The sequence below is a fragment of the Equus caballus genome, chromosome 28 (assembly GCF_041296265.1).
Source record: "Equus caballus isolate H_3958 breed thoroughbred chromosome 28, TB-T2T, whole genome shotgun sequence".
In the NCBI taxonomy this organism is placed as follows: Eukaryota; Metazoa; Chordata; class Mammalia; order Perissodactyla; family Equidae; genus Equus; species Equus caballus.
Window position 1 is genome coordinate 39,527,278 of NC_091711.1, and position 8,471 is coordinate 39,535,748.

General features: G+C 51.9%; 1 long non-coding RNA gene across 1 annotated transcript; it reads right to left on the reverse strand.

Moving 5' to 3' along the window:
* Positions 1–848: 848 nt before the first annotated feature.
* Positions 849–6,535, reverse strand: LOC138921277 (uncharacterized). Its single transcript, XR_011433725.1, has 3 exons — positions 6,408–6,535; positions 5,630–5,709; positions 849–5,158 (listed from the first exon to the last, which is right to left on the reverse strand). It is a non-coding gene; the product is annotated as an uncharacterized lncRNA (long non-coding RNA).
* Between the last annotated feature and the right edge of the window lie 1,936 nt (positions 6,536–8,471).

Here is an 8,471-nt window from a genome sequence, read left to right on the forward strand (position 1 = left end):
CAATTTTTCTGCTCTTGCCGCATCCACATTTTCTCCAGCTCCTACACACTTTCTTTGGGTGGTTATAATGTTATTATCTCATTATTAGTCACTAACCAGGGATAATTCACTTTTCCAATTGATCTACGTTGCTTATAAAATGCCAAATCAACTGGAAGCACAGCAAGCAGGTGGTTAGTGAGTTCTGAAAGCCAGTGTAGACAGAAGACTGCATGTGTGACAGGCTGGGGAGCCAGGTGTTGATGGTCTTCAGTGAGTTGAATTTCCCTGTGGTCAAATGGTCCACATGTCAGGGGATCGTCCACAAGGTACATCCTCAAGGGCGCAGGTGGTGGTAACCGCTGACATCAAACTCGTGTTGTGTGTGCTTAATATCTCACACGGTCCCTGCTAGTTTGTATTTGTTCCACGTTCCTGACAACATCAAGTTCAATGGATTCTGCAGATAAAATGTTTCCCTGGAAAAAAATGGCCGGCAATACATGCACATTTGTAGTGTAGCCTTCACACAAACCACACTTGTTTGGGTAAAGCGGGAACGTGTATGTGGAGGCCAACAGGCCCTTCCGCCATTTTGACTTGAGCCTGGAGAGCATCAGCTGTGGACGAGTGAGGTTTGGGGCACAGACTGCTGCTCGGTTCACTTGATGGCAGGATTGGCTCTGAAGTTGCAAATTGGAGGAAAAGAGGCTGAAGACAGAGCATTAAACAGACTAAAAGCAGAGGCTATAAAGTAAAGCCTGTTCTTTGGGTGGGAGGAAGCCAGAAAAGGACAATTTGTGCGTGAAGGAGTGTCCCTGCTCCCTCCTCAGGCTGTCAGCTGGTGAGGTTTTGGGATTCTTGGCTAGTTTTTTTCTTTTTGGTAGCTTTGGGGTATAGAATCAAGAAGAAAGGAGGATGAGGAAATGGACAAGAAGCCCTCCATTTGGGGCTCAGGGGAAAGTCTTCAGGGTGTTGGAGGAAAGCAGCTTGGAGGAGCTATGAGGGAGACGAGAGAGGCAGAGCGGAAGGGGGAGTGGCTTTGGGGAAAGACTGCTGCAGGTTACGGGTCTCTTCCCAGAGTTTGAGAAACACAATGAAGGAGCTTGAACTATCTTGAGTTTTCTGGTTGTTGATTGATTCTCTGACTATGACACCTCCTTGTGGACTGGACCACAGGGGTCACGGCTTCAGCAAGGCTACAGGGGGCAAAGGAGTGGATGCTGGGGAAGCTGCTCTGATAAGATGGTGGATTGGCCAACGGTTAGGTCAAGGTCATGCCAAATGATACAATTTAGACATCAGAATTTGTCTTCTGGTTTTAGGTGTTAGGTGAAAAAGCAAGAAGAAGTAAATAGCTCTAGATAGAGAGTCAAGAGACCTATATACTTGTCCTGGCTTCACTAGATTGTCCCTTCCTTGATTCAAGAGATTATTGAGTGAATGGTTCTATGTGACAGGCCTGAGCTAGGTGCTGGGCATATACAGACACTCGTTCATCTTTCCGAGTAATTTTGAGCTGTGTGTTGAAGGGTGGATAGGAGCTTATAGACAGGCAATAGAAGGAAGGGAATTTTAGGCAGAGGGAACAGCATGTGCAAAGCCGTGGAGGCTTAAAATGGCAAAGAGTCTTCCAAAAGCAGAGAGCAGTGGAGTGGACCTCAAATCTACAGTACGAGTGGTTGGGAAAAAATGTGATTAATTTCTCTATTATTGGCATTAAGAATGTTTCCATTTTTTTATGATTGTAAATAATGCTGAAGTGAACATCTTAGTGCGTAAAGTGGTTTCCAGGTTTCGCCTTAGTGTAGATTCCTAGAGGGGACGGTGAGTGTTAGTGGGAGAGCAACCTGGTGGGCTCTGCCCTGAGACTTTGGCCAAGTCGCTGGCCCTTTTGGGTTTCCACTTCCCTGTCTCTCAGAACGCGAACCCCATGAACAGAAAGGGCTTTTCCAACCCTCACACTCAGACATCTACTGGCATCCTCACGCTGAGCTTAGACTCCTGCTGACTCAGAAAATTACTCATTATTATTTTATCTCTAGCAAGCCACATCTCTCCTCTGTGTCTCGATTACTCTATTGGCTCAGCAAGGATACCTAAAGAGACGTAGGGGGCACCAAGGGATGTTGGTGAAGTTCCTTTAATTAAAGAATTCTGCGGCCCAGAGCACGGGGCTTCCTTCCACAATATGCCTTGAGGCAGACACCTCCTTTTCTTGCTCTCCTGTCCCGTGGCCAATTGTCTCCTCCTCTCCTCCTCAGGGGGCTGGAGGAGGATGCATTCTGCGAGTGACATTGGGCCAGAGGGTGGCGGCCAGCTTTGTCGATGTTCAGTGACTGTTAATTACCGCGATGCTCCGTTGTGCCCTGATCTCCTCTCCGTGGAACCCACTCCCCAGAGACTGCACCCCTTCTCCAGGAAGAGTCCCCAAAGCTCTAACGAGAGCAAAGCCCCTCCCTCCACCTCACTCCAATCTTGGGATTTTCCCAACACACTCAGACTCTGCCCTGGAGGTGCCATCTTCTGTTGACCCTGAACGTAGACCAAACAGTGATCTGCCTCTCTGGTTTGTTGGGTTAATAAGCTTTTGGAACTTGTTCTTCAAGATTCCCACCCCCTACCCCGTGTTCATAGGCTCTGGAACCAGACTCCTTGGTTTTAAGCTTTTGCTCTGTCACTGACTAGCAATGTGAACATGTGTGAGTTACCAAATCTCCCGGTGCCTCAATTTTTAATCTGTAAAACGGGGACTTACAGCTGTAAATTTTTTTTCTTAGTTATTGCTGTATAGCAAAGCACCCCAAAACTTACTTACATGAGCAACAAGCATTGTGTTTCACTCACACATCCGTGGAGTGGGGTGGGGGTGGGGTTATTTAGGGGGCTCGCTAGGCTGGGCCCCAGCTGATCAAGACAGTCTTCTCCATGTGTCTTTTCTCTTCTTTGTGCCAGTGGCTACCTGGGGCGTGTTCTCATGGCAAGAGACAGAGGAATGGGGGGCAAGTCCAACCATGCCAGCACATATCAAGCCCCTATGGAGCCTCGTCTACTAACATCTGATTGGCCAAAGCGGGTCAGTGGGGCAGGGCATATACTCCCTCATCATGGGCGGGAGACGGGAGTGAATCTCTGTTGAACGATAATCCTAACAATCACATTTTGTCACAGTTTGCTGTAAAGGTTAATGACTTAATAACTTTAAAGTGCTTACAACAGTACCTGGCATGTCATATGTGCTTAATAAATAGTAGACATCATTTGTAGTGATAATATTCATACTAGTGGTAAAATTAACATTGGCATTTTTGTTAGTAGATTCACGTACCAGGTACTCTTTTCAAAATACACGTTTATACTAAAGTGTAAATTTCTGATAAGATAGTGTACCACAGATCTCAAATCTTTATCTTTAACAGCAGACGTTTAAGCCAAAGGGGTGAATACAGAAGGATGGAGTTTTGAGAATCAGTGAGATCTAGTGGCTAAGTAAGAGGGTTCTGGAGTTAGCCAAATTTGGATGGAAATTTAATTCAACAAAAATTTCAACAAAGAATTTTTTGTCGAGTGACCCTGGACGAGTTTCTTATCTTCACAGGGGTGTGGTGTGAATGTGAGAGATGTTGTAAGTAAAGCCCGTCACAAGGTGCCTGGTGCATGGTGATGTTGTAAATGCGTACATTTACATACACATGGCATACAAGGTCTGGAGAAGAGGAGGCAGGAGGTGGCAGAAGCCTCTCAAGGAGCCCTGAACCCCACCAGCAGGTGGCCACTGACTTCACCTCTGACCACTGGTCCATCCAGCATACATTCATTAAGCACCTACTGTGTGCCAGGCACAAGCCATAGAACCTCGTGTTCTCTCTGCTCCATTGGCCCATTCCCAAGGCTCACTTCCTCACAGTACATTCCGGAACATTCATTCTACTGGATGCTAACTAGGAGGTCAAAATTAAAATGACGACACGAGGGTTCTGCGGCAATCATGCTTGGGAACCTGCATCAAAGGGCGCCCAGCAGGTCCCCTGGCTGCGGGAGATGATGTGCAAGACAGGTGTCCGGTCTCATGTGACCACAAGACTCCTTTATTGAAGCATCTGGGGCTTCCTTAATGTCTCCCAAGTGTGCATCTCGCTCTCTATCCTGCTGCCACTGTCTGTGGCAGGCACCCCCTACCTTGCTGGCCGCCGGAGCCCCAGGCTTGCTCTCCAGCCCGCCCCCAGGGGAAGCGGACGCAGCTTTCTGGAACTCACATCCTTTGCTTGAGCCACATATGTCCCCTGACACGCGTGCTGCGGGGACCTCTTCCCTCCTCCTCTGCCTGGCTCGTTCTGTTCATCCTCCGTGATTCCACCCCTCCAGGAAGCCTCCTGCTGTCCTGGTCTGCGATGGGAGACCCTTTTAGGATCGTCTTGGCCTCCATAGCAACCTTCTCTCATACCTGATGGTACCGCCTGGTGCCTGCATGCTTTCCGCTGCCTCCTTCCCTGCGTCTTCTGAGGGCTCAAGGTGGGGACTGCAGTGTAGCCCGTGGTTAAGCTCACATGCTATGCAGCCTGATGGCAGGGTTGATACCCCGTGTGACTGTGGGCCCCTGTCCGTGCCTCGGTGTCGTGCTCTGGGCAATGGGAATAATGACAAGATGCCACATGGAGGGAGAAGCTGCTTTTGCTGCCCAGTCTCCGCTCCCCGGCCTGGCGGGGTGGGGGTGGGGGGGTGGTGGCAGAGTGTAACAGAAGGCGCTCAGATCGGGGGCCTGGGTTCGAATCCCAGCTGTGAGACAAAAAGCACGTGACTTCACACCTTGAAACCTCAACTTCCCTCTGCGAGAGGGGACGACCCTGTTTCTCTTTCCTAGGGTTGAACTGAGGATAGTCTGAGGCTCTGCAGGTGTAGGAGCCGACACAGGGAAGGTGCTTCATAAATGCAGACATCTTGAATTATGTGGGTGTGCTCTCCATCACTCCCACGGGCCTGGCCACGCCACTCACTGCACTCCTGGAAGCTAGAGCGGGAGGCATCTCGGATGGCAGGTGCATCTACCGCCTCATTTACAGATGAGGAAGCTGAGGCCCAGAGAGGACCAGGACTCATCCAAGGGCACACAGCAAGTAGGAGTTAGTAGGTCTTGGAGGAGAGTCAGGCTGGGCCTTAGGACATCTCGGGGTTGGAGAGCCTGTGGGGATGGTCAAAAACCACACAGTATCAGAATAAGGGGAGTGTGACTATTTCTGACAATGCCTTGCACAAATAGCATTCAGTTTTCAAATGGCCAGACCAAGGGTTTGTTAAATGCACCAGACGTCCCGAGACCCTAAGCTCCGCCTTTGCTTCCAGCTCCCCTGAGCAGGCATGAGGGTCACTCGCCTCCACACGCGGGGGTCTGCCTTTCTCCCCTGGCCGGTCCTGTGAAACTCAGTGTGTATCCTCAGTGCTCCAGCATTACCTGCTCGGCCAAGTGCAGCGGTGGCAGGAAGGATAGAGAAGCCACGTGCCCTGGGCCCTCCCGCTGGGCTGCGCGCGGTGTTCCACGCTCCCCCCAGAGCAGCTAGAGGTTGGGAGGGCTCCCTGGGGGCAGCTGGGCTGGTCGGAGTCTTGGGATCCCCACGCCCCAGCTGTGTGACCTTGGCAAAGTCGCCTCACTTACCAGGTCTCAGTTTGCTCATCTGTCAAACGGAGGTGCTGCTGGAATTGGCGGTGGCGTTGGTGGAATTGACGCTGCTGTTGCTGCAGGGGTGCAATGAGATAAAAGCGTATAAGGCAGTGAGCGGGGCAAACGGTGAGCGTAGTCATCATTATCTCATTTCATAACAACGCTTACAGCTGGGGCTACAAGTCGCCCCAAAGACACCCCCTGATGTCTTTGACCTGAAGGAAGGAACAGTCATATCCCGTCTTTGTCCCACCCTTGCAGGCCCGGGGGCATTTTCTTGACATCATGGAAGTCACATGCCAGGAGCTCCCTGGTGTCTGCAAAAGCACTAATGCCTGGCGCGGGTGCAGCATGTCACAGTTCCGAGCCCTTTCTGCTACACGTTACATAACCACCCCTCCCGTGCCTCCAGGGCCTTATAGTTTACACCTCACAGAGCGTCTGCTGGGTTTCAGGGATGCTGACCCTCGTCTCACTGAGGAGAACGTAGAGGCCAAGGGAGTCACACTCGGGCCCAAGGTCCTGCCCTTGGGGTGGCCGAGCGGTCCCCGGGGGGAGTGGTCCCACATGACTCTACCCCAGCCCCCTGGGCTCTGCCTCCTTGCTCTCCTTCTGCATCCTGCGGAAGATGGAGTCTCTGAACGAGGCTCTGGGACGCTGCCGCCGTTCAATGAGCTGATGGCGAAATCGGAGACTCAAGGGCTGGAGCAGAGGGAAGAGGGGCCGAGCTCTGATTCACGGGCGGGAGGATCAGTGGATGGGGAGGACTCACCCCGCAGCGATCGCCGGAAAGGCCCGGGCAGCCCGTCCTCCGGCGGACTCCCTCCCAGGGAGAGAAGGGCGGGCTGGCGGAGACCTCGGGTAGCATCTGGAGCCAGACGCGGGAGGCGAGGGAGAGCTCCCGGGCTCGGGGCAGACAGATCTGGGCTCGAATCCCAGCGCTGCCACGGTCAGAGCAACTCTGGCGAGCCTCATCTGTGAAGTGGGGGTGATGGGGTTTGTCATCGCAGGGCTCCCCCGAGCACAGTGTGTAAACAGCTGGTGGGAGCCGGGCATAAAGTAGGGGCTTGTAAAACATCTGGAAGCTTCTTTTATTAGGGCAGAGTGGAGAGAATTTCCTGTCTCTTTAGAAGATGGGTTTAAAATCTCTCAGCTGCCTCTGTTGGTCTTGAACGAGCAAGTGAGTCAATTTTTACACTATGAGATCTGATTTCTAGTGGAGGGTAAGCAGCTGAGGGCACGAGCATGTTTCTAACGGTAATAACTCATGTGTCTGGCGGGTTTCCACGGACAGGGGGCTTTCCTATACAGCCTCTCTCATCTGCCCTTCACAGACTCATTGAGCTGGGCACTGTGGTCATGGTGCAGGTGAGGATTCAGGGATCAGAGAGGGGCAGTGATTGGTCTCAGGTCACACAGCTAGTAAACGGCAGAACTGGGCTTCCAATCGGGACCTGCTGCCTCCAAATCGCCCACTCCTTCTCCCACTCCATCTTAACCTTGGGAGGAAATGGAAATGCCTTGGAATAGGGAAGGAACAACACTATAGTGAGAAGGAAGCGTCATCTGACCTCGAATGCTGATAGAAGCTTCTCTAGACCTTTCAGACTGGAGAACTTCTCTGCAAACTCACTCAGGGTATGAAAGCAACCAGTCTGCAGCAAGAAAGCTCCAACTCACCAATTTTGTGGTTTATCCATCAATTTCTCAAATTAATAGAGGCTTCCTCTGTGAATTGGGAGGACGGCAAGCCGCTGCCCAGCCTGAAACGGGACGATAATGGTAATTAATGAAGCCGTTTGCACGAGGAGCTGCAGCTGGCGAGGGAAACAGGAAAAGGTGATATTCTATCTTATTTTTCCTAGTAACTGCTCCCACTGTGCTCTGTTGGGCTCCATCCTTCTTGCTGGGCAGCCGGCTTCCTTCAGGACACCTCAGGCCCACTCCATAGCTTTCCAGTCACTTTCAGTTTCAAAAAGAACAATTTCAGCTTGGTTATGGTGACTCAATCTTGTTCATTTAAAAATATCAGTTTCCGGGCTGGCCCGGTGGCACAGTGGTTAGGTGTGCACGTTCCTCTTCGGTGGCCTGGGGTTCGCCAGTTCGGATCCCGGGTGTGGACATGGTGCCACTTGGCAAGCTATGCTGTGGTAGGCGTCCCACATAGAAAGTAGAGGAAGACGGGCACGGATGTTAGCTCAGGGCCAGTCTTCCTCAGCAAAAAGAGGAGGATTGGCAGCAGATGTTAGCTCAGGGTTGATCTTCCTCAAAAAAATTAAAAAAAATTAAAATGTCAGTTTCATATGAAACTTGGAGCTCTCCTCCGGGGTTGTGTGTGTGCATGTGTGTGTATGCGTGCACACGTGTGTGCATGTGCTTGCGTATGTGCATCCTTTGGTGTCAGGTCCGGGAGACAGCTTCCCTCTCATGTGACTGCATCCAACCTGTGGGCTGTGCCCGCCTCGTGGCTCACACTTACTGCCCCCCCTGTAGACAGCCCCGTGTCAGAGATGGCCAGTCGGCTACGTCCCCTCTTCCATGGTTTTGCCTGAGTTTCTGTCCAACACGCAGCAGCTGTGGGCTCCCTCTGACGGCAGGCTCCCTAAGGAGGAGGTGTTGATCAGATGCAGCTCAGACTCAACCACCCTCCTTCTCTCAGTTCTCACGGGCGAGTGGGGGTCCAGCTCACGGCGCTGACTCCCAGGGCCCCTGATCTTGGGAGTGGACCTGGCTGTTGACTTGAGTCCTCGCCGCCTACTGCGGTGTCCGCTCAAGTTGCGGGAAAACCCACGGGTCCTTGCCACGCCCAGCAGTGGACTCTCCTCTCTGCCCTGCC